At 44.6% G+C, this 25,736-nt stretch overlaps 1 long non-coding RNA gene across 1 annotated transcript; it reads left to right on the forward strand.

The window, feature by feature from the left end:
* Positions 1-25,736, forward strand: LOC144737478 (uncharacterized). The gene is made up of 4 exons (XR_013588995.1): positions 1-270; positions 7,038-7,246; positions 17,798-18,006; positions 24,774-25,736. It is a non-coding gene; the product is annotated as an uncharacterized LOC144737478 (long non-coding RNA).

Below are 25,736 nucleotides of genomic sequence, written 5' to 3' on the forward strand. Positions count from 1 at the left end.
CTCAGCCGAGTTCAGCCGGCTCTCGGGGCTCGACTCAAGCGGCTCCCCGTCTCCTCTGCAGGCGGGCAAGACCCGCTTGACAGCTCAACCTCTGCCGAGTCGGAGGTCCCTGCTGCAGCTGACAATCGCGGTTTGGCGACGAGGCGACGACCCAGCACTGCGCGCTGCGAGCGAGCTGTGGGCGCCACCTACCGACCGGGTTCCGAACTACGACAGCGTATCAACAGGCATCCAACCAATTCACCACGGTGACAGAGGAGCGACTAATACGTATGACGCGCACCGCCCCCTCACCACACGACCACCAGGCGTCTGTTTGACATAAAGAACCGACTCCGAACACTGACTATTGAAGACAACTCTTACCACTCAAACACACTCGAACCCATAAGCCATCCGTGGCTGTGAAGAAAACACTCGAGACCGAGTGATGGCCATCCGTCGTTTATAAGAGTATTCGTAATTTTATCTTTAATATTTAGTGGGCTGTACTCTTAATCGCATAAATTCCCAACAGATCCATCAATACGAATTGATTCTTGGCATCTCCTTCCGCCGAGCCACGCTCACGTGGGGAGTGGTGGCCCACCAGATCCTTATCAGGTGATCTGGTCCCCAATTAGTAAACTCTGTATAAGATAACGATCTTCGGAAAAGGAGCGCCGTCGCAGGCCTTTACTCCGAGCCATTCTGCTGTCAGATAACCTGCCGAGGTATCTGTTGAGATTGGTGCCTTTAAGAATAATAACTGTTTTGATTGTGTTTTTTTATCGCCGTATAATCTTTCAAGTATCTTTCATTCATTAACGTTAAGGTTTTTCTTAGCATAGTATTTGCATGTTTTAACGACTCTCTCTCTCACTAACAACCATCGCGTTATGCGGGATCTATGTGCCGTTGTCAAAGTGAAATCAGACAATCGTTGATGATACTGTATTGATGCCGTATTGACGTTCCGAGATTGAGAGTTCGCATACTATATCATAGTTGAGGTTGAATTAGTAATAAATTGATTAATACAGAAGTGGTTGTGTGATTCTTTCCTGAAACTATGCATAAGATCTGCTTCTGCGTTGAGATCTGAACTTGGTGACCTTAATAAACACACATACATACTCAGTAAATGTTAAAGCGATAACGGGGTGAACCGGGGACCTAAAGATAAGCGAGAATGAGACGAACCTAGACAACGATGCCGAGTTAATCTAAGTTAATCTTGCATACTTACACCACACCTGCATAACTGCATACGATTAATTGCCTTATTCCGATCGATAACCCACCCTCGTCACCGAGGCGGGGTCTGGTTATCATAACGACTTGCATCATCATAATTACACCCACTCGCATAATTACTACAATTACCTCTCGAATTGGCATAATTAAATGTGCATAATTACATCAATTAACATATTTCCGGATAATTACACATTTGGCCAAATTTCATTTGATTATTATTATTTTCACTGAATATTCATAACCCACATATACAACATAATAATTTCACCCACGCACGCATACAACACATCAAAATTTTGATACCCAACATATACAACATAATGGGGGCTCTTGTCCGGGATCTCTCGCAGACAGTTTGTGCATGAATTCAGGAACGAATCACTGTTGTGTTAATCAAAGTGTTGTGAACTAACGTTGCATTGTGATTGTAAACGGGCGTAAAACAAAACAAAACGCGCTCTGAAGGGAAATACCAGAGTAGCAGAGTATAACAAAGACAGCTGGGCTGAGATTATTTGCTCGAGTTGAACTGACGCATCCTGTGATACAATTGTTTATAAGTACTCTGAAAAGGAATGTCAAAGTAACTTCCGCCATACCTGAGATGATAGGATTAAGAATAATTTTTGAATTGGTGACGGGGTACGGGGAACTCGTATTAAAACGTACCGACCAATCTGTTACAAAGCAGTACAGTCAGAGAGACATATGGGAAGGGAGCTGTATCGATAACACGAACACACCTCGGGGGAAACTAATTGACTGGATAAAATGTAACAAAGGCGAACACGATGCAAAAACTGCAGAGAAGGCAGGACAGGACTCATTCCTCCTCACACAGGCATACAGACAGGGATGGTGGAATAAAGGGAAATTTGGAAAGGAAACGGGAGAGAAATCGTCTCTAATAAACGAGGAAAAATGTCCTCACACCATCGTAAGGGAGGAGAAATCAGTGCTCGCGACACCAGCGGAACTCACAGACGTGGATCCACAGAATAAATATGGAAGTAACATTAAATCACACTCATTCGAGAGAAGGGATGGAGAGATACATATGCAAACAAAAACATGTGAGATTGACAACTTCACAGGTAGAGGGAAGCAAAATGTTAAAGTAAAGTCGACAGGACGTGCGCCACTAAGGGCAGAGGCAAAAACTGAAGGGAAATGGCAACACGAGCGACACGGCACTGGGCGCGCACACAGAAAATGCACACCGCTTAATCACGCCCCACACAGAACAGATAAAAGTGACAGATTGCCTGATGATAACTTGTTTGATGATGACGCTGACGGCGATCAACTTTCGGAATACTTATTCAACAGTAAAACCCTTAAATTGATGGACAAGGCTCTAGTCAGAATTCCCGATTTTGACCCCCACAATAAGTCCATGGATATCCACACACATATCGCAACAGTGGAAGAGGAGGCAATGATTAGAGGGTTGATGAGACGGGATGAAAAAGCGAGTTTGTTGAAACGAAGCTTAAATAAAGATTCTATCCCATGGGTAAAGTCACTACCACACAAGGTTAGAAATGATTTTAAACAACTGAGCCTGGCAGTGATTCGGAAGTTTGGAGAATATGCGACACTCACTGAGGGGTTTTATGCTGTAAAATCGATGACCCAGGGCATGGACCAAGATCCACGTGACTACCTCGTACAATTTAAAAGAGCGTATTACGCAGGCGATGTGAATCAATACCACGAAGGAGATAAAATGTTCAAAATTATGTTTTTTGAATCCTTGAGCCCAGAGATTACCGAAAGGGTGAGAATGGTTGTGAATCCAGAAACCGCATCCTTACGCCGCATAGAGAGCAAGGCGTACATGGCATGGTTATACAGAGCTAAGAATCATAATTCGGATCCAGAACACAGGGAGAGGGATAAGGAACCCAGCCTCTCAGAGAGGAATAAAAATCACCGAGCAGTCCCACAATGCAGGACGGAGCAAACAAACACGCACACATGGCAAAATAACCCAGAGAGAGGTTGGCACGAGAATGAGAGCGGCATAAAGCCGAACATGCAGGAGAATCGTAGGAGGGAGAGGTTCAGAGCAGAACCATATCAACACCCCATGCCACGACACACACGAGGCCAAAGTTGCACACTAAGATGGCAAGATAACCACCTAGCGGGAAGGTGTTACACAGACCGCGGAGGTATGGATGCGAACATTCAGAGGAATCGCAGGATGGGAGGTCAAACACAATCGATCCAATTCCGACCAATTCCTCCACCGGCTATACCAGGAGGGAATAGAGGAATAACACAGAATGCGGTCCAAAGACATGATAAACAACCCACAGTGAGCGCGAGCGAGCGGCCAACACGCGCCCCACCCGCCGAGGTATTAAACCCGAAGCTCAATGAGGAATACAGGCAGGCTGCAAGTGACAGGGCGGGCAGAAACGTGGACAGTACTCCCGTAAATGACGCGCGGATCGAATACAAGGACAGGGTTGCATTGAAGTGTGATCGGACAGTACAAAAACCGACAGCAGGGACACGCCTTGAGGAGCGCAGGCATGAGCCTTTGAATGGAAAATATCCAAGGGAAACCAAAATTTATGTGGATCGGAGTGCTAAAATGGAGACGAATGTCCATGACGTATCTGGAATGGTGTTGGAATCCAACACACTCGTAAAAACAAAGAGGGCAACATTACGAGGGACAGAATTAAATCGACACACTGACTCGGCAAATGTGCATGTAATCGCAGAGAGAGCGAATGCCAGTGATGACGGAGTACAGACGTTGGTTGTGTGCGCGAATTCTGATTATGTGCAGCACAATTTTACACCACACACTCCCACGACGCGAGAGAGTGAGAGGGGAAATTACAAAAACGAACCGGAAAACCGTGATCGAATGATCAAAGTGATAAGTGGTAAACCAGACACTCAGAACTTGGTAAAAAGATTGCAAGGATGTAACAGGAGGGAATTAACGCAAAAATGCGTTCGAAATCGCTACCTATCGTTTCCCAGGATTTAACAAAAACAAAAAAAATTAATATCCGTCGGAGTTATGAGGGATGAGAACCATGTAACTGGTGATATCGATGTTAAAGTTTATTTCTTTTGCTTATTTCAAATGTAACCTTGTTAAGATTGTGATACATGCGCGCGCTTTGGAAGGAATGCGTTATGGATTAGTACCGATGTTTAACGTTGTGTTTTATTTCTTTTGCTTATTTCAAATGTAACCATGTTACGATTGTGATACATATGCGCGCGTCGTAAGAAATAACTGCCGAGAGTGAGGGTGGCTTATAGATTCATAACACAAAAAAAGGGGCATTTACTTGGTTTGGAAATTCGCCAGTGGCCAAATCGACCCCTGATGATTATTCAAACGGGCGGATTGTTGTGTCTTTTTTTTTAATTAAGAACAATTCAAAAAAATATAATAATTTTTTTAATTTATATATATACCTTTTTTTTAATTAATTAATGAAAACAACTCACTTCTCCTCACAAGAACACCAGGAATCCATGAAACATGGAGGGCGGTTAAAGTGTTGAGAGTTCAGTCACAAAGAGGTCATGGACATCCAAATGGACAAAAGATGTATGGACTAGCCTCCCAAGACATCTAGAGATACAGATAAGGGCAGAATAAATAACGGTTGAAACTTCGCGTTTCTTAACGTTTTCCGTACCGAAAAGTAGAAACTTAACAAAGATAATTAACCAACAAACAATAATTTTTTATTATTATATGTTTCCTACCTACACGACCTTCCAAAAAAAATAAAAATAAAAACTAAAGAGTACGAATTCCAGAAAGCTTAAGTGGAAACATAATAACGCTTAACCTTAGGACATAAAAATTAACTCAGAATAAAACACCAATCTCTGGGGAACTAAACTAATGGGCATATCACACTACGATAATATGTAACATGTTTTCCAGGAAATGGCAGCCCTCCTGCTCACGCTCCTGCTAACGTACCTTGCCAAGCTAGAAGGGAGCCAAGGCCTGATGATGCCACCCAAGAATAACCGTAGAAACTATCTTTTAACGATATCTCCTATAACACGTAGTCAATAGAATAATTTCTCCCTCCCTTATCGTTTTACCTTCCTTTAGAATATATATATATATTTTTTTTCCCTTGTCACATATAACCATGTTAAGTTGTGACACGTACGCGCGTGTTGTAAGGAAATAGCAGCAAAACTTGAGGACAATTGATGGTTCATGATGGAAGAAGGGTATACATTTGTTTTAAAAATAACCCGTGGCCATTTGACCACTGGCCATTTTTAAAAGGGCGGAATGTTGTATCCTAAGCCTTCTTCCAAACTTGATATTTTTATATATTATCTTTTTACTTGATATATAATGAATGAAAACACCCCAAAGCGCAGCAAACTGCAAAACACCAGGTGTTGTTAAGTGATGAACTGGAGGAGGGCTAGGATGGCAGAATTACAACCTTGCTTCGAGGAGAGATAAGGGCAGTGTCGACTTGAAGCAGAGGCGCCTTTGTCTGGATCACGGCCACAGAAGGCCGGGGGGGTCATCACTGATTGTGTGTTAGGAATTCCGAGCTAATTGGAACACGTGTGCACAGGGGAGGGAGCAAAGATAAGCCCAGCTCAAGGTTGTGTACACAGGGGGGGATGATTTAAACAACCTGCGCGTCTGAACGTGAGGGGGCCTTTGACCTGAAATTAAGAATAACACTCCCAGAGCAGAAGGTTGGATGACCACAGTGAGACGAGAATAAGGGTGTTGTGCCTTTCTCAAGGCTGCAGGCTCAGCTGAACGGCGAGGCTGCAGGGGTCACCAGAAGTTCATGTTTGCCTAGTTAAGTCAAAAAGCTCAATTATTCTGTATTGCTATTAAAGTCACGTTAAAGTCGGAATTTAACAACAGGGTAGGCTCGACCCGAAGCATAACGGGATGAATCACCACCAGGTCGAAATAAAATACATAATAAAAGAGCGATGTTAAACCCAGGGTCGGAGAGAAAGGGAGATCCCGGCCGTCTTTGTATCCCCGCAGCGCGGGATGGGAGTGTGTATGTGCTCGGGGAGGCACCTCCACTTGGGTCAAGCACCACGATGGGAAACGACGCACCTTAGGCTACATACAGAATCATAACTGGGAAATGGTAAGGGACAAATGTTAATTTAAAACTTTTTAACCATGTCTGTGTGCGTCTGTGAGGGTCGGAGGGAGTGTGCCCCTCCCTCCAGGTCGTGCAACACGGACAGAGGCGCCTGTGAGACGATTTGTAACGTCTGTGTTTTGGTTCATGAAGAAGGCCAGACAAGAGATAATATTGCACCCAGACAGAGAGACGATTTCGAGGCAATTTGTAACATCTGATTGTTTGCTCATGGATTTTATGGAGGGAGTATGACAACGGAATATACCGAGGGTGATGCACACAAGGACACGGACGTACGGACACACACATGAACACACCTACACACGGACAGATCCTGACACAGTAAATCAAAAGAAAACCCCGCCTTGTGGGCAGGACCCAAAGGGATTTTTCGGCATAAAAAGAAGGACTCTGAGCATTGGAAACCAGTTCGACCAGGAGTGTCAACTCATCAGCCGAGTTCGACCGAGCGGGTCGGCTCGGGAGCGAGCTCGACCGGGAGGGTCGGCTCGACTCATCTTCAGTTCGACCAACAGGGTCGACTCAGGAGCGAGCTGCGACCAACGGGTCGGCTCGACTCTTCAACTCGTCTGGGACTCAGCCGAGTTCAGCCGGCTCTCGGGGCTCGACTCAAGCGGCTCCCCGTCTCCTCTGCAGGCGGGCAAGACCCGCTTGACAGCTCAACCTCTGCCGAGTCGGAGGTCCCTGCTGCAGCTGACAATCGCGGTTTGGCGACGAGGCGACGACCCAGCACTGCGCGCTGCGAGCGAGCTGTGGGCGCCACCTACCGACCGGGTTCCGAACTACGACAGCGTATCAACAGGCATCCAACCAATTCACCACGGTGACAGAGGAGCGACTAATACGTATGACGCGCACCGCCCCCTCACCACACGACCACCAGGCGTCTGTTTGACATAAAGAACCGACTCCGAACACTGACTATTGAAGACAACTCTTACCACTCAAACACACTCGAACCCATAAGCCATCCGTGGCTGTGAAGAAAACACTCGAGACCGAGTGATGGCCATCCGTCGTTTATAAGAGTATTCGTAATTTTATCTTTAATATTTAGTGGGCTGTACTCTTAATCGCATAAATTCCCAACAGATCCATCAATACGAATTGATTCTTGGCACCTCCTTCCGCCGAGCCACGCTCACGTGGGGAGTGGTGGCCCACCAGATCCTTATCAGGTGATCTGGTCCCCAATTAGTAAACTCTGTATAAGATAACGATCTTCGGAAAAGGAGCGCCGTCGCAGGCCTTTACTCCGAGCCATTCTGCTGTCAGATAACCTGCCGAGGTATCTGTTGAGATTGGTGCCTTTAAGAATAATAACTGTTTTGATTGTGTTTTTTTATCGCCGTATAATCTTTCAAGTATCTTTCATTCATTAACGTTAAGGTTTTTCTTAGCATAGTATTTGCATGTTTTAACGACTCTCTCTCTCACTAACAACCATCGCGTTATGCGGGATCTATGTGCCGTTGTCAAAGTTAAATCAGACAATCGTTGATGATACTGAATTGATGCCGTATTGACGTTCCGAGATTGAGAGTTCGCATACTATATCATAGTTGAGGTTGAATTAGTAATAAATTGATTAATACAGAAGTGGTTGTGTGATTCTTTCCTGAAACTATGCATAAGATCTGCTTCTGCGTTGAGATCTGAACTTGGTGACCTTAATAAACACACATACATACTCAGTAAATGTTAAAGCGATAACGGGGTGAACCGGGGACCTAAAGATAAGCGAGAATGAGACGAACCTAGACAACGATGCCGAGTTAATCTAAGTTAATCTTGCATACTTACACCACACCTGCATAACTGCATACGATTAATTGCCTTATTCCGATCGATAACCCACCCTCGTCACCGAGGCGGGGTCTGGTTATCATAACGACTTGCATCATCAAAATTACACCCACTCGCATAATTACTACAATTACCTCTCGAATTGGCATAATTAAATGTGCATAATTACATCAATTAACATATTTCCGGATAATTACACATTTGGCCAAATTTCATTTGATTATTATTATTTTCACTGAATATTCATAACCCACATATACAACATAATAATTTCACCCACGCACGCATACAACACATCAAAATTTTTATACCCAACATATACAACATAATGGGGGCTCTTGTCCGGGATCTCTCGCAGACAGTTTGTGCATGAATTCAGGAACGAATCACTGTTGTGTTAATCAAAGTGTTGTGAACTAACGTTGCATTGTGATTGTAAACGGGCGTAAAACAAAACAAAACGCGCTCTGAAGGGAAATACCAGAGTAGCAGAGTATAACAAAGACAGCTGGGCTGAGATTATTTGCTCGAGTTGAACTGACGCATCCTGTGATACAATTGTTTATAAGTACTCTGAAAAGGAATGTCAAAGTAACTTCCGCCATACCTGAGATGATAGGATTAAGAATAATTTTTGAATTGGTGACGGGGTACGGGGAACTCGTATTAAAACGTACCGACCAATCTGTTACAAAGCAGTACAGTCAGAGAGACATATGGGAAGGGAGCTGTATCGATAACACGAACACACCTCGGGGGAAACTAATTGACTGGATAAAATGTAACAAAGGCGAACACGATGCAAAAACTGCAGAGAAGGCAGGACAGGACTCATTCCTCCTCACACAGGCATACAGACAGGGATGGTGGAATAAAGGGAAATTTGGAAAGGAAACGGGAGAGAAATCGTCTCTAATAAACGAGGAAAAATGTCCTCACACCATCGTAAGGGAGGAGAAATCAGTGCTCGCGACACCAGCGGAACTCACAGACGTGGATCCACAGAATAAATATGGAAGTAACATTAAATCACACTCATTCGAGAGAAGGGATGGAGAGATACATATGCAAACAAAAACATGTGAGATTGACAACTTCACAGGTAGAGGGAAGCAAAATGTTAAAGTAAAGTCGACAGGACGTGCGCCACTAAGGGCAGAGGCAAAAACTGAAGGGAAATGGCAACACGAGCGACACGGCACTGGGCGCGCACACAGAAAATGCACACCGCTTAATCACGCCCCACACAGAACAGATAAAAGTGACAGATTGCCTGATGATAACTTGTTTGATGATGACGCTGACGGCGATCAACTTTCGGAATACTTATTCAACAGTAAAACCCTTAAATTGATGGACAAGGCTCTAGTCAGAATTCCCGATTTTGACCCCCACAATAAGTCCATGGATATCCACACACATATCGCAACAGTGGAAGAGGAGGCAATGATTAGAGGGTTGATGAGACGGGATGAAAAAGCGAGTTTGTTGAAACGAAGCTTAAATAAAGATTCTATCCCATGGGTAAAGTCACTACCACACAAGGTTAGAAATGATTTTAAACAACTGAGCCTGGCAGTGATTCGGAAGTTTGGAGAATATGCGACACTCACTGAGGGGTTTTATGCTGTAAAATCGATGACCCAGGGCATGGACCAAGATCCACGTGACTACCTCGTACAATTTAAAAGAGCGTATTACGCAGGCGATGTGAATCAATACCACGAAGGAGATAAAATGTTCAAAATTATGTTTTTTGAATCCTTGAGCCCAGAGATTACCGAAAGGGTGAGAATGGTTGTGAATCCAGAAACCGCATCCTTACGCCGCATAGAGAGCAAGGCGTACATGGCATGGTTATACAGAGCTAAGAATCATAATTCGGATCCAGAACACAGGGAGAGGGATAAGGAACCCAGCCTCTCAGAGAGGAATAAAAATCACCGAGCAGTCCCACAATGCAGGACGGAGCAAACAAACACGCACACATGGCAAAATAACCCAGAGAGAGGTTGGCACGAGAATGAGAGCGGCATAAAGCCGAACATGCAGGAGAATCGTAGGAGGGAGAGGTTCAGAGCAGAACCATATCAACACCCCATGCCACGACACACACGAGGCCAAAGTTGCACACTAAGATGGCAAGATAACCACCTAGCGGGAAGGTGTTACACAGACCGCGGAGGTATGGATGCGAACATTCAGAGGAATCGCAGGATGGGAGGTCAAACACAATCGATCCAATTCCGACCAATTCCTCCACCGGCTATACCAGGAGGGAATAGAGGAATAACACAGAATGCGGTCCAAAGACATGATAAACAACCCACAGTGAGCGCGAGCGAGCGGCCAACACGCGCCCCACCCGCCGAGGTATTAAACCCGAAGCTCAATGAGGAATACAGGCAGGCTGCAAGTGACAGGGCGGGCAGAAACGTGGACAGTACTCCCGTAAATGACGCGCGGATCGAATACAAGGACAGGGTTGCATTGAAGCGTGATCGGACAGTACAAAAACCGACAGCAGGGACACGCCTTGAGGAGCGCAGGCATGAGCCTTTGAATGGAAAATATCCAAGGGAAACCAAAATTTATGTGGATCGGAGTGCTAAAATGGAGACGAATGTCCATGACGTATCTGGAATGGTGTTGGAATCCAACACACTCGTAAAAACAAAGAGGGCAACATTACGAGGGACAGAATTAAATCGACACACTGACTCGGCAAATGTGCATGTAATCGCAGAGAGAGCGAATGCCAGTGATGACGGAGTACAGACGTTGGTTGTGTGCGCGAATTCTGATTATGTGCAGCACAATTTTACACCACACACTCCCACGACGCGAGAGAGTGAGAGGGGAAATTACAAAAACGAACCGGAAAACCGTGATCGAATGATCAAAGTGATAAGTGGTAAACCAGACACTCAGAACTTGGTAAAAAGATTGCAAGGATGTAACAGGAGGGAATTAACGCAAAAATGCGTTCGAAATCGCTACCTATCGTTTCCCAGGATTTAACAAAAACAAAAAAAAATTAATATCCGTCGGAGTTATGAGGGATGAGAACCATGTAACTGGTGATATCGATGTTAAAGTTTATTTCTTTTGCTTATTTCAAATGTAACCTTGTTAAGATTGTGATACATGCGCGCGCTTTGGAAGGAATGCGTTATGGATTAGTACCGATGTTTAACGTTGTGTTTTATTTCTTTTGCTTATTTCAAATGTAACCATGTTACGATTGTGATACATATGCGCGCGTCGTAAGAAATAACTGCCGAGAGTGAGGGTGGCTTATAGATTCATAACACAAAAAAAGGGGCATTTACTTGGTTTGGAAATTCGCCAGTGGCCAAATCGACCCCTGATGATTATTCAAACGGGCGGATTGTTGTGTCTTTTTTTTAATTAAGAACAATTCAAAAAAATATAATATTTTTTTTAATTTATATATATACCTTTTTTTTAATTAATTAATGAAAACAACTCACTTCTCCTCACAAGAACACCAGGAATCCATGAAACATGGAGGGCGGTTAAAGTGTTGAGAGTTCAGTCACAAAGAGGTCATGGACATCCAAATGGACAAAAGATGTATGGACTAGCCTCCCAAGACATCTAGAGATACAGATAAGGGCAGAATAAATAACGGTTGAAACTTCGCGTTTCTTAACGTTTTCCGTACCGAAAAGTAGAAACTTAACAAAGATAATTAAGTCTACAAATTGAGTTGCATTTGTGGTGATTGCTACATTGGAGAAACAAAACGTCATGTTGCTGATCGTGTCCGCGAGCACAAGTCAGATCTGAAACACGGCAGAACTGATTCTTCGGCCGTTGCCGATCATTGCTACAACTCGGCGGGCTCTCATGATATTGTCTTTTCCGAGACCAAGGTTCTCTGCAAGCCTCCTGGCTACCATCAAAGGTTTGTACACGAAGCCATACAAATATACAAACACAGACATAATTTCAACCGTGATGATGGGTACAAACTCAGTAATCACTGGAAAGATGTTATTAACCACGCAAAAAAGACTTAATTACACTTTTTGGACCATCTTATCTGACAGGCACTATTTTAATTTACTTCACCGAGTGTTAACATCCCCAGTTATTTTTAACAGTACTCTCTTCATTTTTCAGCCTGCATTGGTATAAACATGGGCATTTTCGTTCCTTTGTTCTATCATGTGTATCAGACCTCCCCTCCCCCTTTCTGCCCATTGTGTTGGCGTGCGCAGCAGCCGCGTCCAAGCCGTCGCCAAATGTGTTGTTGGCTCCCTCCCCCTCCCACCCCCCTCCCTCCCGATACGTTCCATTCATTGGCTACCACATTCTGATGAACTCCCCCCCCTCTCCTCCCCCCCTTCAACTTGCTTATAAGGGATTACATTTTGAATCATTGCTTCACTTGATGCAGCTAATCTGGCTGTGACGGTCCCACCTGATGACGGAGACTTGTGTTGCCTCCGAAACGTCGTGAATTTTATTTTTATTTTTGTTTTTTTTTTGTTTTGTTTTTATTTTACTTTCATTACTTTTAATGTTTTACCTACGTGACTTTACCGAAAAAACCTGAAAATATGAATCATTGCAGTCACGAAAGCTTCAAATCTAGAATTAATGCCCTCTACGGGGAGGAATTCCACCTATCTGTTAGAGTTTTTAACAGACAACGAGACAAGAAGTCACAGCTTCTCGAGACGCTGGCCTTCCTCAAGAGATGCCGCGATAACAAGGTAATACCCATCGCTTTCACACTCACATCCGCTGCTGTGTCCTCACCGAACTCCAAACAGATCTTATTTAAAGCTAGCCTATCACTAATCTCGGAGAGAATAAGGTTACTCCGATCTGAACTCGATAATTTAGACAAGACTCTCTTACAAACACATCTAATGTTAACACAAAAAATGTCACCTTCTGATTGGAACCACGTTGATAACATGACTTCTGCTTCTGCTGACTCAATGTCAGCCAAATGCAAAGCTAACCTGATTTCTAAATTCAACCTCCTATCTAAAAAGAAACCAGAGCCACACATCGCAAAGCTGGATGTTAACAAGACCGTGATTAATCAGAGTAACATTCCAATCTCTGACAATCTAAAAACGGTACTGGCCAAAGGACTAAATTTCGCCGTCACCCCTAAATATATACCAGTAGAGGATATGATTTCTCAGATTGATGTAGCCCTCAGAGGCATAGGACACATCCATGCTGATGTATCAAGAGCTGAAATAGCTACTATTCTCAAGAATGCTAAGAAACCCACTAGTAACATCAGCAAAAACGAACGCTCTGAACTCGCGAATTTAAAAAAGAGAGATGATATAGTCATCCTCTCGGCAGACAAGGGCAATGCCACGGTCATCATGGATAAAGATTTATACAACAACAAAATCCTGGACCTTCTTAATGATGGGAGTTACTCCAAAATTAAAAACGATCCCACTAAAAGCCTAACGACAAAAACCAACAGTATCATCATGAGTTCGACTTCCCTAATCGAACCAAGCAAACGTCCCTCTCTAAAACCATCGGCGGCAAGACCTCCCAGACTCTATGGTCTTCCTAAAATCCATAAAGAAGGCACCCCGCTACGACCCATCGTGTCGACGATAAACTCTCCGACGTACAAACTAGCCCGTTTTCTATCAGATACTCTGCTCCCCTTCACAGGCAAGACCTCTTCGGCAGTACTCAACTCAACCCAATTAGTCTCTATGGTTAAGGACATGGTACTATCTCCTGATGACATTCTCGTCAGCTTTGATGTAGTATCTTTGTTTACCAAAGTCCCAGTACCGGACACCCTAACAATAATTGAGGACTTAGTCCAACAGGGATTGAATTCTGATGTACCTGCGCTGGTTAGGCATTGCCTCACCAACACCTATTTTACCTGGAATGGCACCTTCTACAAACAGAATGAGGGTACCCCTATGGGCTCCCCCTTGTCACCAGTTATAGCCAACATTTTCATGGAAAAGTTTGAATCAGACACCATCCAGACATCCACCCTGCGTCCTTCCCTGTGGAAGAGATATGTGGATGACACTTTCGTCATCTGGCCACATGGCCTCCCAGCATTGAACCACTTCTTGGACCACATCAATTCTAGACACCCATCTATCAGATTCACCATGGAAGTGGAGAAAGACGGTAAACTACCATTCTTGGATATTCTGTTTAAGAGGAGGCTTGACGGATCCTTGGGACATTCTGTCTACAGGAAAGCCACCCACACAGATTCCTACCTGAAACCGGATTCCCACCACCACCCATCTCAAAAGAATTCTCTCATCAAAACGCTATACCACAGAGCCCATGGCATTTCTGACCAACACCACCTGACTGATGAATTAAGACATGTACATCGGGCCCTCAGGATGAACGGATACTCTGACCGTACTATCCGCCAAGCTGTCTCTCCCACCACACAGAAACAACCACATGAAACTCCGACCAAAACTATCACGTTACCATACATAGCAGGCGTGACCAAAAAGATCTCCAAAATTCTAAACAAACATAAGATCCAAGTCCGATTCAGCACAGTGCATAAAATCCGTGATCTGATTCCATCTGTGAAGGATGTCGTTCCTGACTTACAGTATCCTGGAGTCTACAAATTGAGTTGCATTTGTGGTGATTGCTACATTGGAGAAACAAAACGTCATGTTGCTGATCGTGTCCGCGAGCACAAGTCAGATCTGAAACACGGCAGAACTGATTCTTCGGCCGTTGCCGATCATTGCTACAACTCGGCGGGCTCTCATGATATTGTCTTTTCCGAGACCAAGGTTCTCTGCAAGCCTCCTGGCTACCATCAAAGGTTTGTACACGAAGCCATACAAATATACAAACACAGACATAATTTCAACCGTGATGATGGGTACAAACTCAGTAATCACTGGAAAGATGTTATTAACCACGCAAAAAAGACTTAATTACACTTTTTGGACCATCTTATCTGACAGGCACTATTTTAATTTACTTCACCGAGTGTTAACATCCCCAGTTATTTTTAACAGTACTCTCTTCATTTTTCAGCCTGCATTGGTATAAACATGGGCATTTTCGTTCCTTTGTTCTATCATGTGTATCAGACCTCCCCTCCCCCCTTTCTGCCCATTGTGTTGGCGTGCGCAGCAGCCGCGTCCAAGCCGTCGCCAAATGTGTTGTTGGCTCCCTCCCCCTCCCACCCCCCTCCCTCCCGATACGTTCCATTCATTGGCTACCACATTCTGATGAACTCCCCCCCCTCTCCTCCCCCCCTTCAACTTGCTTATAAGGGATTACATTTTGAATCATTGCTTCACTTGATGCAGCTAATCTGGCTGTGACGGTCCCACCTGATGACGGAGACTTGTGTTGCCTCCGAAACGTCGTGAATTTTATTTTTATTTTTGTTTTGTTTTTATTTTACTTTCATTACTTTTAATGTTTTACCTACGTGACTTTACCGAAAAAACCTGAGAATATGATAATTAACCAACAAACAATAATTTTTTATTATTATATGTTTCCTACCTACACGACCTTCCAAAAAAAATAAAAATAAAAACTAAAGAGTACGAATTCCAGAAAGCTTAAGTGGAAACATAATAACGCTTAACCTTAGGACATAAAAATTAACTCAGAATAAAACACCAATCTCTGGGGAACTAAACTAATGGGCATATCACACTACGATAATATGTAACATGTTTTCCAGGAAATGGCAGCCCTCCTGCTCACGCTCCTGCTAACGTACCTTGCCAAGCTAGAAGGGAGCCAAGGCCTGATGATGCCACCCAAGAATAACCGTAGAAACTATCTTTTAACGATATCTCCTATAACACGTAGTCAATAGAATAATTTCTCCCTCCCTTATCGTTTTACCTTCCTTTAGAATATATATATATATTTTTTTTCCCTTGTCACATATAACCATGTTAAGTTGTGACACGTACGCGCGCATTGTAAGGAAATAGCAGCAAAACTTGAGGACAATTGATGGTTCATGATGGAAGAAGGGTATACATTTGTTTTAAAAATAACCCGTGGCCATTTGACCACTGGCCATTTTTAAAAGGGCGGAATGTTGTATCCTAAGCCTTCTTCCAAACTTGATATTTTTATATATTATCTTTTTACTTGATATATAATGAATGAAAACACCCCAAAGCGCAGCAAACTGCAAAACACCAGGTGTTGTTAAGTGATGAACTGGAGGAGGGCTAGGATGGCAGAATTACAACCTTGCTTCGAGGAGAGATAAGGGCAGTGTCGACTCGAAGCAGAGGCGCCTTTGTCTGGATCACGGCCACAGAAGGCCGGGGGGGTCATCACTGATTGTGTGTTAGGAATTCCGAGCTAATTGGAACACGTGTGCACAGGGGAGGGAGCAAAGATAAGCCCAGCTCAAGGTTGTGTACACAGGGGGGGATGATTTAAACAACCTGCACGTCTGAACGTGAGGGGGCCTTTGACCTGAAATTAAGAATAACACTCCCAGAGCAGAAGGTTGGATGACCACAGTGAGACGAGAATAAGGGTGTTGTGCCTTTCTCAAGGCTGCAGGCTCAGCTGAACGGCGAGGCTGCAGGAGTCACCAGAAGTTCATGTTTGCCTAGTTAAGTCAAAAAGCTCAATTATTCTGTATTGCTATTAAAGTCACGTTAAAGTCGGAATTTAACAACAGGGTAGGCTCGACCCTAAGCATAACGGGATGAATCACCACCAGGTCGAAATAAAATACATAATAAAAGAGCGATGTTAAACCCAGGGTCGGAGAGAAAGGGAGATCCCGGCCGTCTTTGTATCCCCGCAGCGCGGGATGGGAGTGTGTATGTGCTCGGGGAGGCACCTCCACTTGGGTCAAGCACCACGATGGGAAACGACACACCTTAGGCTACATACAGAATCATAACTGGGAAATGGTAAGGGACAAATGTTAATTTAAAACTTTTTAACCATGTCTGTGTGCGTCTGTGAGGGTCGGAGGGAGTGTGCCCCTCCCTCCAGGTCGTGCAACACGGACAGAGGCGCCTGTGAGACGATTTGTAACGTCTGTGTTTTGGTTCATGAAGAAGGCCAGACAAGAGATAATATTGCACCCAGACAGAGAGACGATTTCGAGGCAATTTGTAACATCTGATTGTTTGCTCATGGATTTTATGGAGGGAGTATGACAACGGAATATACCGAGGGTGATGCACACAAGGACACGGACGTACGGACACACACATGAACACACCTACACACGGACAGATCCTGACACAGTAAATCAAAAGAAAACCCCGCCTTGTGGGCAGGACCCAAAGGGATTTTTCGGCATAAAAAGAAGGACTCTGAGCATTGGAAACCAGTTCGACCAGGAGTGTCAACTCATCAGCCGAGTTCGACCGAGCGGGTCGGCTCGGGAGCGAGCTCGACCGGGAGGGTCGGCTCGACTCATCTTCAGTTCGACCAACAGGGTCGACTCAGGAGCGAGCTGCGACCAACGGGTCGGCTCGACTCTTCAACTCGTCTGGGACTCAGCCGAGTTCAGCCGGCTCTCGGGGCTCGACTCAAGCGGCTCCCCGTCTCCTCTGCAGGCGGGCAAGACCCGCTTGACAGCTCAACCTCTGCCGAGTCGGAGGTCCCTGCTGCAGCTGACAATCGCGGTTTGGCGACGAGGCGACGACCCAGCACTGCGCGCTGCGAGCGAGCTGTGGGCGCCACCTACCGACCGGGTTCCGAACTACGACAGCGTATCAACAGGCATCCAACCAATTCACCACGGTGACAGAGGAGCGACTAATACGTATGACGCGCACCGCCCCCTCACCACACGACCACCAGGCGTCTGTTTGACATAAAGAACCGACTCCGAACACTGACTATTGAAGACAACTCTTACCACTCAAACACACTCGAACCCATAAGCCATCCGTGGCTGTGAAGAAAACACTCGAGACCGAGTGATGGCCATCCGTCGTTTATAAGAGTATTCGTAATTTTATCTTTAATATTTAGTGGGCTGTACTCTTAATCGCATAAATTCCCAACAGATCCATCAATACGAATTGATTCTTGGCACCTCCTTCCGCCGAGCCACGCTCACGTGGGGAGTGGTGGCCCACCAGATCCTTATCAGGTGATCTGGTCCCCAATTAGTAAACTCTGTATAAGATAACGATCTTCGGAAAAGGAGCGCCGTCGCAGGCCTTTACTCCGAGCCATTCTGCTGTCAGATAACCTGCCGAGGTATCTGTTGAGATTGGTGCCTTTAAGAATAATAACTGTTTTGATTGTGTTTTTTTATCGCCGTATAATCTTTCAAGTATCTTTCATTCATTAACGTTAAGGTTTTTCTTAGCATAGTATTTGCATGTTTTAACGACTCTCTCTCTCACTAACAACCATCGCGTTATGCGGGATCTATGTGCCGTTGTCAAAGTTAAATCAGACAATCGTTGATGATACTGAATTGATGCCGTATTGACGTTCCGAGATTGAGAGTTCGCATACTATATCATAGTTGAGGTTGAATTAGTAATAAATTGATTAATACAGAAGTGGTTGTGTGATTCTTTCCTGAAACTATGCATAAGATCTGCTTCTGCGTTGAGATCTGAACTTGGTGACCTTAATAAACACACATACATACTCAGTAAATGTTAAAGCGATAACGGGGTGAACCGGGGACCTAAAGATAAGCGAGAATGAGACGAACCTAGACAACGATGCCGAGTTAATCTAAGTTAATCTTGCATACTTACACCACACCTGCATAACTGCATACGATTAATTGCCTTATTCCGATCGATAACCCACCCTCGTCACCGAGGCGGGGTCTGGTTATCATAACGACTTGCATCATCATAATTACACCCACTCGCATAATTACTACAATTACCTCTCGAATTGGCATAATTAAATGTGCATAATTACATCAATTAACATATTTCCGGATAATTACACATTTGGCCAAATTTCATTTGATTATTATTATTTTCACTGAATATTCATAACCCACATATACAACATAATAATTTCACCCACGCACGCATACAACACATCAAAATTTTGATACCCAACATATACAACATAATGGGGGCTCTTGTCCGGGATCTCTCGCAGACAGTTTGTGCATGAATTCAGGAACGAATCACTGTTGTGTTAATCAAAGTGTTGTGAACTAACGTTGCATTGTGATTGTAAACGGGCGTAAAACAAAACAAAACGCGCTCTGAAGGGAAATACCAGAGTAGCAGAGTATAACAAAGACAGCTGGGCTGAGATTATTTGCTCGAGTTGAACTGACGCATCCTGTGATACAATTGTTTATAAGTACTCTGAAAAGGAATGTCAAAGTAACTTCCGCCATACCTGAGATGATAGGATTAAGAATAATTTTTGAATTGGTGACGGGGTACGGGGAACTCGTATTAAAACGTACCGACCAATCTGTTACAAAGCAGTACAGTCAGAGAGACATATGGGAAGGGAGCTGTATCGATAACACGAACACACCTCGGGGGAAACTAATTGACTGGATAAAATGTAACAAAGGCGAACACGATGCAAAAACTGCAGAGAAGGCAGGACAGGACTCATTCCTCCTCACACAGGCATACAGACAGGGATGGTGGAATAAAGGGAAATTTGGAAAGGAAACGGGAGAGAAATCGTCTCTAATAAACGAGGAAAAATGTCCTCAGACCATCGTAAGGGAGGAGAAATCAGTGCTCGCGACACCAGCGGAACTCACAGACGTGGATCCACAGAATAAATATGGAAGTAACATTAAATCACACTCATTCGAGAGAAGGGATGGAGAGATACATATGCAAACAAAAACATGTGAGATTGACAACTTCACAGGTAGAGGGAAGCAAAATGTTAAAGTAAAGTCGACAGGACGTGCGCCACTAAGGGCAGAGGCAAAAACTGAAGGGAAATGGCAACACGAGCGACACGGCACTGGGCGCGCACACAGAAAATGCACACCGCTTAATCACGCCCCACACAGAACAGATAAAAGTGACAGATTGCCTGATGATAACTTGTTTGATGATGACGCTGACGGCGATCAACTTTCGGAATACTTATTCAACAGTAAAACCCTTAAATTGATGGACAAGGCTCTAGTCAGAATTCCCGATTTTGACCCCCACAATAAGTCCATGGATATCCACACACATATCGCAACAGTGGAAGAGGAGGCAATGATTAGAGGGTTGATGAGACGGGATGAAAAAGCGAGTTTGTTGAAACGAAGCTTAAATAAAGATTCTATCCCATGGGTAAAGTCACTACCACACAAGGTTAGAAATGATTTTAAACAACTGAGCCTGGCAGTGATTCGGAAGTTTGGAGAATATGCGACACTCACTGAGGGGTTTTATGCTGTAAAATCGATGACCCAGGGCATGGACCAAGATCCACGTGACTACCTCGTACAATTTAAAAGAGCGTATTACGCAGGCGATGTGAATCAATACCACGAAGGAGATAAAATGTTCAAAATTATGTTTTTTGAATCCTTGAGCCCAGAGATTACCGAAAGGGTGAGAATGGTTGTGAATCCAGAAACCGCATCCTTACGCCGCATAGAGAGCAAGGCGTACATGGCATGGTTATACAGAGCTAAGAATCATAATTCGGATCCAGAACACAGGGAGAGGGATAAGGAACCCAGCCTCTCAGAGAGGAATAAAAATCACCGAGCAGTCCCACAATGCAGGACGGAGCAAACAAACACGCACACATGGCAAAATAACCCAGAGAGAGGTTGGCACGAGAATGAGAGCGGCATAAAGCCGAACATGCAGGAGAATCGTAGGAGGGAGAGGTTCAGAGCAGAACCATATCAACACCCCATGCCACGACACACACGAGGCCAAAGTTGCACACTAAGATGGCAAGATAACCACCTAGCGGGAAGGTGTTACACAGACCGCGGAGGTATGGATGCGAACATTCAGAGGAATCGCAGGATGGGAGGTCAAACACAATCGATCCAATTCCGACCAATTCCTCCACCGGCTATACCAGGAGGGAATAGAGGAATAACACAGAATGCGGTCCAAAGACATGATAAACAACCCACAGTGAGCGCGAGCGAGCGGCCAACACGCGCCCCACCCGCCGAGGTATTAAACCCGAAGCTCAATGAGGAATACAGGCAGGCTGCAAGTGACAGGGCGGGCAGAAACGTGGACAGTACTCCCGTAAATGACGCGCGGATCGAATACAAGGACAGGGTTGCATTGAAGCGTGATCGGACAGTACAAAAACCGACAGCAGGGACACGCCTTGAGGAGCGCAGGCATGAGCCTTTGAATGGAAAATATCCAAGGGAAACCAAAATTTATGTGGATCGGAGTGCTAAAATGGAGACGAATGTCCATGACGTATCTGGAATGGTGTTGGAATCCAACACACTCGTAAAAACAAAGAGGGCAACATTACGAGGGACAGAATTAAATCGACACACTGACTCGGCAAATGTGCATGTAATCGCAGAGAGAGCGAATGCCAGTGATGACGGAGTACAGACGTTGGTTGTGTGCGCGAATTCTGATTATGTGCAGCACAATTTTACACCACACACTCCCACGACGCGAGAGAGTGAGAGGGGAAATTACAAAAACGAACCGGAAAACCGTGATCGAATGATCAAAGTGATAAGTGGTAAACCAGACACTCAGAACTTGGTAAAAAGATTGCAAGGATGTAACAGGAGGGAATTAACGCAAAAATGCGTTCGAAATCGCTACCTATCGTTTCCCAGGATTTAACAAAAACAAAAAAAATTAATATCCGTCGGAGTTATGAGGGATGAGAACCATGTAACTGGTGATATCGATGTTAAAGTTTATTTCTTTTGCTTATTTCAAATGTAACCTTGTTAAGATTGTGATACATGCGCGCGCTTTGGAAGGAATGCGTTATGGATTAGTACCGATGTTTAACGTTGTGTTTTATTTCTTTTGCTTATTTCAAATGTAACCATGTTACGATTGTGATACATATGCGCGCGTCGTAAGAAATAACTGCCGAGAGTGAGGGTGGCTTATAGATTCATAACACAAAAAAGGGGCATTTACTTGGTTTGGAAATTCGCCAGTGGCCAAATCGACCCCTGATGATTATTCAAACGGGCGGATTGTTGTGTCTTTTTTTTAATTAAGAACAATTCAAAAAAATATAATAATTTTTTTTAATTTATATATATACCTTTTTTTTAATTAATTAATGAAAACAACTCACTTCTCCTCACAAGAACACCAGGAATCCATGAAACATGGAGGGCGGTTAAAGTGTTGAGAGTTCAGTCACAAAGAGGTCATGGACATCCAAATGGACAAAAGATGTATGGACTAGCCTCCCAAGACATCTAGAGATACAGATAAGGGCAGAATAAATAACGGTTGAAACTTCGCGTTTCTTAACGTTTTCCGTACCGAAAAGTAGAAACTTAACAAAGATAACTAACCAACAAACAATAATTTTTTATTATTATATGTTTCCTACCTACACGACCTTCCAAAAAAAATAAAAATAAAAACTAAAGAGTACGAATTCCAGAAAGCTTAAGTGGAAACATAATAACGCTTAACCTTAGGACATAAAAATTAACTCAGAATAAAACACCAATCTCTGGGGAACTAAACTAATGGGCATATCACACTACGATAATATGTAACATGTTTTCCAGGAAATGGCAGCCCTCCTGCTCACGCTCCTGCTAACGTACCTTGCCAAGCTAGAAGGGAGCCAAGGCCTGATGATGCCACCCAAGAATAACCGTAGAAACTATCTTTTAACGATATCTCCTATAACACGTAGTCAATAGAATAATTTCTCCCTCCCTTATCGTTTTACCTTCCTTTAGAATATATATATATATATTTTTTTCCCTTGTCACATATAACCATGTTAAGTTGTGACACGTACGCGCGCGTTGTAAGGAAATAGCAGCAAAACTTGAGGACAATTGATGGTTCATGATGGAAGAAGGGTATACATTTGTTTTAAAAATAACCCGTGGCCATTTGACCACTGGCCATTTTTAAAAGGGCGGAATGTTGTATCCTAAGCCTTCTTCCAAACTTGATATTTTTATATATTATCTTTTTACTTGATATATAATGAATGAAAACACCCCAAAGCGCAGCAAACTGCAAAACACCAGGTGTTGTTAAGTGATGAACTGGAGGAGGGCTAGGATGGCAGAATTACAACCTTGCTTCGAGGAGAGATAAGGGCAGTGTCGACTCGAAGCAGAGGCGCCTTTGTCTGGATCACGGCCACAGAAGGCCGGGGGGGTCATCACTGATTGTGTGTTAGGAATTCCGAGCTAATTGGAACACGTGTGCACAGGGGAGGGAGCAAAGATAAGCCCAGCTCAAGGTTGTGTACACAGGGGGGGATGATTTAAACAACCTGCGCGTCTGAACGTGAGGGGGCCTTTGACCTGAAATTAAGAATAACACTCCCAGAGCAGAAGGTTGGATGACCACAGTGAGACGAGAATAAGGGTGTTGTGCCTTTCTCAAGGCTGCAGGCTCAGCTGAACGGCGAGGCTGCAGGGGTCACCAGAAGTTCATGTTTGCCTAGTTAAGTCAAAAAGCTCAATTATTCTGTATTGCTATTAAAGTCACGTTAAAGTCGGAATTTAACAACAGGGTAGGCTCGACCCGAAGCATAACGGGATGAATCACCACCAGGTCGAAATAAAATACATAATAAAAGAGCGATGTTAAACCCAGGGTCGGAGAGAAAGGGAGATCCCGGCCGTCTTTGTATCCCCGCAGCGCGGGATGGGAGTGTGTATGTGCTCGGGGAGGCACCTCCACTTGGGTCAAGCACCACGATGGGAAACGACACACCTTAGGCTACATACAGAATCATAACTGGGAAATGGTAAGGGACAAATGTTAATTTAAAACTTTTTAACCATGTCTGTGTGCGTCTGTGAGGGTCGGAGGGAGTGTGCCCCTCCCTCCAGGTCGTGCAACACGGACAGAGGCGCCTGTGAGACGATTTGTAACGTCTGTGTTTTGGTTCATGAAGAAGGCCAGACAAGAGATAATATTGCACCCAGACAGAGAGACGATTTCGAGGCAATTTGTAACATCTGATTGTTTGCTCATGGATTTTATGGAGGGAGTATGACAACGGAATATACCGAGGGTGATGCACACAAGGACACGGACGTACGGACACACACATGAACACACCTACACACGGACAGATCCTGACACAGTAAATCAAAAGAAAACCCCGCCTTGTGGGCAGGACCCAAAGGGATTTTTCGGCATAAAAAGAAGGACTCTGAGCATTGGAAACCAGTTCGACCAGGAGTGTCAACTCATCAGCCGAGTTCGACCGAGCGGGTCGGCTCGGGAGCGAGCTCGACCGGGAGGGTCGGCTCGACTCATCTTCAGTTCGACCAACAGGGTCGACTCAGGAGCGAGCTGCGACCAACGGGTCGGCTCGACTCTTCAACTCGTCTGGGACTCAGCCGAGTTCAGCCGGCTCTCGGGGCTCGACTCAAGCGGCTCCCCGTCTCCTCTGCAGGCGGGCAAGACCCGCTTGACAGCTCAACCTCTGCCGAGTCGGAGGTCCCTGCTGCAGCTGACAATCGCGGTTTGGCGACGAGGCGACGACCCAGCACTGCGCGCTGCGAGCGAGCTGTGGGCGCCACCTACCGACCGGGTTCCGAACTACGACAGCGTATCAACAGGCATCCAACCAATTCACCACGGTGACAGAGGAGCGACTAATACGTATGACGCGCACCGCCCCCTCACCACACGACCACCAGGCGTCTGTTTGACATAAAGAACCGACTCCGAACACTGACTATTGAAGACAACTCTTACCACTCAAACACACTCGAACCCATAAGCCATCCGTGGCTGTGAAGAAAACACTCGAGACCGAGTGATGGCCATCCGTCGTTTATAAGAGTATTCGTAATTTTATCTTTAATATTTAGTGGGCTGTACTCTTAATCGCATAAATTCCCAACAGATCCATCAATACGAATTGATTCTTGGCACCTCCTTCCGCCGAGCCACGCTCACGTGGGGAGTGGTGGCCCACCAGATCCTTATCAGGTGATCTGGTCCCCAATTAGTAAACTCTGTATAAGATAACGATCTTCGGAAAAGGAGCGCCGTCGCAGGCCTTTACTCCGAGCCATTCTGCTGTCAGATAACCTGCCGAGGTATCTGTTGAGATTGGTGCCTTTAAGAATAATAACTGTTTTGATTGTGTTTTTTTATCGCCGTATAATCTTTCAAGTATCTTTCATTCATTAACGTTAAGGTTTTTCTTAGCATAGTATTTGCATGTTTTAACGACTCTCTCTCTCACTAACAACCATCGCGTTATGCGGGATCTATGTGCCGTTGTCAAAGTGAAATCAGACAATCGTTGATGATACTGTATTGATGCCGTATTGACGTTCCGAGATTGAGAGTTCGCATACTATATCATAGTTGAGGTTGAATTAGTAATAAATTGATTAATACAGAA

Source organism: Lampetra planeri, chromosome 69, assembly GCF_965212315.1.
Source record: "Lampetra planeri chromosome 69, kcLamPlan1.2.h2, whole genome shotgun sequence".
NCBI lineage: Eukaryota > Metazoa > Chordata > Hyperoartia > Petromyzontiformes > Petromyzontidae > Lampetra > Lampetra planeri.